The following is a 7,095-nucleotide window of genomic DNA, read 5'->3' as shown; positions in this document are numbered from 1 at the left end:
CTTAGCTTGTTTTTCCTTGTTCCATATTGTTACTTTGAGTTATATTTTATAACACGTTATCAGCACAAAGTTATAGCCAATTGAGTTGTTATGATGCGGCCAGTATCGGTATCGTCATTTAATGTTAATAATATGGTAAGAACGATGGCAGTATAAGGTGTACAACGCTGACATATATTGGGCCATCACAATTAGCCTTTTCTAAATAGTTTTCAAGTTTCTTTACATTTTACCATTTATGTTTCCATACATGAACAAACTTGCTTTACGGAAAAGTTTTTCTTGAAAGTTCATCAAATCATGTAAGAATTTTTGGTATAAAGAATGATAAATATTTTTCCTATAACAAGTATTATGTTCTTATATGTTAATATTAAGAAACACGAAGTGAAAACTTTTGAGAGAGCACATATTTTTCCTTTCTATTTTATCACATAAATAATTATCACAAAGGACACATAGATTTTAATTGATTATGTGTTTTTCTATATCTGCTTGATACTTTTTATTTGATTGAGTTCAGTTAATGAAAGTTCGCATATGCAAATTAAATTCAATCGCCACCAATAGTGAAAACCCGTCCCATAAGTCTAAAATAAGACATGATATTACAGTGGAGGTATGAATTGATGTGGACGTGGTAATGGACGAAATTATAATCGTCATTATTATGGTAATGAGAACAATAATGACTCTCAAAATAATCCTTCACTTTGTAAAAGTGATGTTTGCCATTGATATGGCATGAGATTTTATAAAGCACACATGGATTATTATGTTCTATTCCTGAAGTGAATGTGAAAACAATGTGATAATCATTATGAATACATATTCATTCTTGCAAGAATATGAATGTGCTAGTGGTAGTAAATATACCACACTCACCTCGATAAGGGGGTTTGAGATGAAATAAGAAAATAATGTCATTATTATAGTATGAATGATCATTGGTCACGTACCTATTGTACGCCAAAATATTTTGGCAATGTGATTATTAAAGGACAACAATAATGCAAGAAACAGATCTTGCATCTAATTTTGACCATGACCATAATGGTATAACTTTCTCTTTAAAAGAGATATTCACCATATAGATGTTGATGAATATTTGGTAGTACAAAATTAATTGAAGGCTCTCGAAGAGCTACTATAACTCTGCCTAAGGAAACAATACTTATCATAGAGAATGCAATATTTTTCTCCAAGTCCAAGAGGAACTTGTTGAGTTTTAAAGATATCCGCTGAAATGAATTTCATATTGAGACAATAGATGAGAATAATCTCAAATATCTCATCGTTACTAAGAATGTCTCTAGCTAGAAAAGGGTTATTGAGAAGTTCCCATCTTTATATTGTGGCCTGTATTGGACAAGAATTAGTGCAATTGAGACACGTTCTATCGTAAACCAAAAGGTTACTAATTCCAATACTTTTGTACTTTGGCATGATCGATTGGGACATCCCGCATCAATTATGATGAGACGAATTATAGAAAACTCAAATGTGCATCCGTTATAGAATAAAAAGATTCTTTTAAATAATGAATTTTCTTGCACTTCTTGTTATCAAGGAAAGTTGATTATTAGACCATCACCAACAAAGTACAAAGGTTGGGATTGAGTGTGTAATGACCCGACTTGTCATTTTAAGAATTTAAGTCCCGTTCGGCGGCATAAGGCCCTGAGCAGCTTTGTATTATGTGTATTGACTTGCGTGCGTGGTTGAATTTAATTACCGGGTGATTAGGAGTGATTTGGGACACTTAGTCCCTAAAATGGAAGCTTAAGTCTTAGAATTTTTACCGTAGTTGGAACTGTATGAAGACGACTCCGGAATGGAGTTCCGGCGATTCCGTTAGCTCTGTTGGGTGATTTTGGACTTAAGAGGGTGTCCGGACGGTGAATTTGAGGTCTGTAGCTGATTTAGGCTTGAAATGGCGTAAGTCGAATTTTTGAAAATTTTGACCGGAAGTGGACTTTTTGATATCGGGGTCGGATTTCGATTTCAGAAGTTGGAGTAGGTCTGTAATGTTGAATATTACTTGTGTGCAAAAAGAATATTGAGGTCAATCGGACGTGGTTTGATAGGTTTCGGCATCAGTTGTAGAAATTTAAAGTTTCAAGTTCATTAAGTTTGAATCGGAGGGTGATTGTGTTTTTAGCATTGTTTGGTGTGATTCGAGGGCTCAACTAAGTTCGTATGGTATTTTAGGACTGGTTGGTATATTTGGTTGAGTTCCTGGGGGCCTCGGGTGTGTTTCAGATGGGCCACGGGTCATTTTCTCCTATTTTGAACTATTGTTTTCTGTCATCTAATGTTCTTCTTCGCAATCGCGAAGTGCCTTTCGCGTTCGCATAGTGTTTTGATGACCCGCTTAATATTCCTCCTTCACGTTCACGTTCACGTTCAAGCTCTTGCGTTCGCGAAGGTATGCCATTTCCCTCCTTCGTGATCGCATCCGCTTCTTAGCGATCGCATAGTAGAAACCATGGGCACTAGTGACCATTTACCCTTCGCGTTCACGTTCAAGCTCTCGCGTTCGCGAAGGTTCCTGTTCTTATTCTTCGCGTCCGCGTAGGTCAGTCGTGAGCCATTAGATTTTTCCTCTCCGCATTCGCGAGCGACCCATCGTGTTCGCGAAGCACATCTTGGCAGCCTTCAGTTTTCTTCTTCGCGAATACGATCAGTCTTCCGCGTTCGCAATGCTATGATGCCTGGGCAGAAACATTAAGTTCTGAAACTTCGTCACATTTTTCATTTTTACCAAAGTGGAGCTCGGGAAGAAACGATTTTCGGGAGATTTTCAAGGAAAACAACGAGGTAAGTGTTCTTAACTCAATATTGGTCAAATTACCCGAATCCATGGTTGTTTTTAACATTTAATTGGTGAATTAAATTGGAAGATTTAGAAAGCCCTCTTAGTTTAAATTGAAGATTTGAGGGTCGAGTTGATGTCGAATTTTAGTAAAATTTGTATGGTTGAACTCGTGGTTGAATGAGCATTTATATTTTATAACTTTTATTGGGTTCTAAGATGTGGCCCCCACGGGCGATTTTTAGGTTAAATTTCGGGGTTTTGTAGAAAATTTATATTTGCATATGAAATTTATTCCTACAATTTGTATTGATTGAATCGAATTAATTATGACTAGATTCGAGCCGATCGGAGTCGGAAAATCGAGGAAAGGGCATACTACTTGGCTGATTGAGCACAGTTTGAGGTAAATATATTGCCTAACCTCGAGTGAGGGAATTTTTCTTTAGGCATTGAGTCTTATGTGCAATTTATGTAATTGAAAATCATGTACGCGAGGTGGAGAGTACGTACTTGATTTTTATGTGCAAATTTTATTGATTAAAAATCCTTAGACGCCCTTATGTATTAAATTAAAAAATTATTGGCACTTATTAAATACTCTATTTGTCATGCCTAGATCCTTGTTTGTTAAAATTATTTTTACATAATGATTTAGTGTGATTGCCACCTTGATTTTTATGTAAAATATTATTTTGTTGAGTTGTTCACTTCCGGATATTTTGTTAAGATTTTGTGCACATTATGATCGAGTCATGGGCTCCTTATTGTGGAAAATGAGGTATTGTTGATTTTTGTGGCAAGTTGTGATATTTGAGCACTTGATGTGCAATATGTGATAAGTTGTAATATTTGAGCACTTGATGTGCAATCTGTGATAAGTTGTAATATTTGAGCACTTGAGGTGCAGTTTATGAGATGTGATATTGGCACGTTATATTGTTGGGACTTATGTTTGGGTGTTTGCACGAGGTTTCTGTCGTGCTATTATTACTATTAATTTATGCACATGCGGTGTGACAAGGCGGGCTATATATATATATATATATATATATATATATATATATATATATATATATATATATATATATAGATTTTCTTGTAGTATATATTGTATGTTATGTATATATATTACCTTATATATTTTCTTGTAGTATATTAAATTTTGATGACTTGTGATGGCCTGGGGGTATTGTTGTTGTTGCGTATTTACTTTTGGGACTACGAGACGGTATCTCGAGAGTGCCTTTGTTGACATTCTCTGTGGTTGCACTTGTCTTCGGTTATTTTTGTATTTCCGTGATAGGTAAATTATTGTGTTCTTCTGTGATGTAATATTTGATTTTATTATGTGTTTGTATCCCTTGTTGTAATGTATTGGCTTTGGCTCTTATACGAGACTGTGAGGATTTGTGGTTCTAGTCTTTATTAGTTTTCAAGGTAAAGTTATTTTGAGTAAAAGAAATTGTTGTATGCTTTAATTCTTATAAGTTTTACATCCAAATCAGCAATTATCAGGTGCTTCATTTTAATTAAAATGTTATTTTCTTCACCAAAATAATTTTTAAAATAAATTTATTTCTTTGTTGATTTTCTTACTTGATTTAAAAATTTTAAACTTACCTTGTTGGAAATAAATTGATCGTGTGAATCTTACTTGATAGAAATATGGGCACGAGATGCCGTAAAAATATGAAGGTGGGTTGAGACCCGTATTTTATGATTATGAAATGAGATGTCACATGGTGACTTTTAAATTGAAGAATTATATTTTAAAGATATTTATTTAAAAGAGTTTTATATTCGAAGGATACTTATTTGAAGAAATATATTTGGAGGGTATTTGTTTGAAGAAATTATATGTGAAAGACTTGTTTAATTAATTGTACTTGTATTTTTTCTTATTCGTCTGAGTAATAATTATGGTGTTCTTGCTGCCTTACTGTTTATATCACTAGTTGATTATTGTTGCTATCACTGCTATTTGTTTTCGATTATTTTTAGTATGACGCAGGTTATTTGACTAGTGAGTGTATTGACTGTACCTCGTCACTACTGCACTGAGGTCAGTCTTGATACTTACTGTGTATCGACTGTGGTGTACTAATACTATACTTCTGCATACTTTTGTGTAGCCAGGTAATGTGGAGTCGGTTGACCGCTTGCTAACGGTACAGATCTGGTTGTGGAGACTCAAGGTAAACCTGTTGCTATGTTTGCAGGCTTTGGAGTCACCTTCTGAAATTGTACTTGCACTGTTTTATCTCTATTTCGAAACAGTTGTATTTATAGGCTTTCTACTAATTTGGTAGAGCTTATGGCTTGTACTACCGATTTTGGGATTGTAAGTATTGTATAGAGATTTCTACTTCGCATTTTTCAGGCGTTAATTAATATGGTTATTATTTTCGTAAATGTTAGGCTTACCTAGTCCCTAAGACTAGGTGCCATCACGGTACCCAACGGAGAGAAAATTGGGTCGTGATAGAGTCCCCTACGTTTTTGGAACGTATACAAGGGGATATTTGTGGACCTATTCACCCACCTAGTGGGTCGTTTAAATATTTTATGGTCTTAATAGATGCATCTTCTAGATGGTCTCATGTATGCCTATTGTCATCTCGCAACCTGGAATTTGCAAAATTAATAGCACAAATAATCCGATTACGGGCACAATTTTCCGATAATCCAATTAAGTCTATTAGACTTGATAATGCCACTGAGTTTTCATCCCAAGCATTTAATGATTATTGCTTATCAATTAGGATAAAAGTGGAACATTCTGTAGCTCATGTTCACACTCAAAATGGCGTTGTATAATCTTTGATTAAACGTCTTCAATTGATAGTAAGACCATTACTCATGAAAACCAAGTTACCCACTTCAGTTTGGAGTCATGTCATTTTGCTTGCAACAATGTTAATTCATCTCAGACCGACAAATTATCATAAGTATTCCCTGTTGCAATTAGTTTTGGGTCATGAACCTAATATATCTCATTTAAGAATTTTTTGATGCGTTGTATATGTGCATGTAATACCGCCATATCGCACCAAAATGGATTCCCAAAGAAGGTTATGAATATATGTTGGGTTTGAATTGCCCTCCATTATTCGCTACCTTGAAATATTAGCGAGAGCTTTGTTCACTGCTCGATTTGCAGATTGTCGATTCGATGAGGCATTTTTTTCAAAATTAGGGGGAGAAATTGGTGAAACCAAACGTGAAATTTTGTGAAAAAGTACATCATTGTCTCATCTTGATCCACGCGCCTCTATTAATTTTGTGGAAAAATATATCATTGTCTCATCTTGATTCACGTGCCTCTATTTGTAAAAAAGAGGTGCAAAAGATTATCCATTTGCAGAAAATAGCAAATCAAATGTCAGACGCATTTATGGATCAGAAAAGGATAACGAAATCACATATCCCTGCAGAGAATATTCCAATCCGTATTGATGTTCCTGTTGGATAATCTTCTAGTGTCATAGCGAATGAGTCAAAAGCACACCTAAAGTGTGGCAGACCATTGGTTTCTAAGGATCGAAATCCTAGAAAAAGAAAAATAAATGATCAAGTTGACACTATGAATGAGTCTCATAAAGAAACCCATGATTTAACCAATCCTGAGATTCATGAGAAAATCAATGAGATTGAGACTCAAGAAAATAAGGAACTATCAATAAACCCAATCGATATTGAGACAGATTTGAATCGATTAAATATAATGGTAGATTATGTCTTTGCATACAATGTTGTATCTAGCATTATGCAAGACAATGAGGATTTTGATCCTCAATCTATTAGAGAATGTCGACAAAAACGTAATTGGCCAAAATGGCAAGAAGCAATCCAATCCGAGTTGGATTCACTTGCAAAATGTGAAGTTTTTTGGGCCTGTAATCCAAACACCTAATGGTGTTAAGCCTGTTGGATATCAATGGGTCTTTGTACGTAAAAGGAATGAGAAAAATGAGGTACAAAGATATAAGGCACGCCTTGTTGCACAAGGATTTTCACAAAGGCCTTTCGTCGATTATGAAGAGACGTATTCTCCTGTTATGGATGATATAACGTTCTGTTATCTCATTAGTTTTGCTGTCCATGAAAAGCTTGACATGCATTTAATGGATGTGATTACTGCCTACCTTTACGGCTCACTTGATAATGAGATATACATGAAAATTTCCGAGGGATTTAAAATGCTAGACGCATATAATTCAAAGTCCAGGGAAATGTTTTCAATCAAATTGCAAAGATCTTTGTATGGTTTAAAGCAA

The sequence above is a fragment of the Nicotiana tabacum genome, chromosome 17 (genome assembly GCF_000715075.1).
Source record: "Nicotiana tabacum cultivar K326 chromosome 17, ASM71507v2, whole genome shotgun sequence".
In the NCBI taxonomy this organism is placed as follows: domain Eukaryota; kingdom Viridiplantae; phylum Streptophyta; class Magnoliopsida; order Solanales; family Solanaceae; genus Nicotiana; species Nicotiana tabacum.
Note: the sequence above shows the minus strand (reverse complement) of the source record.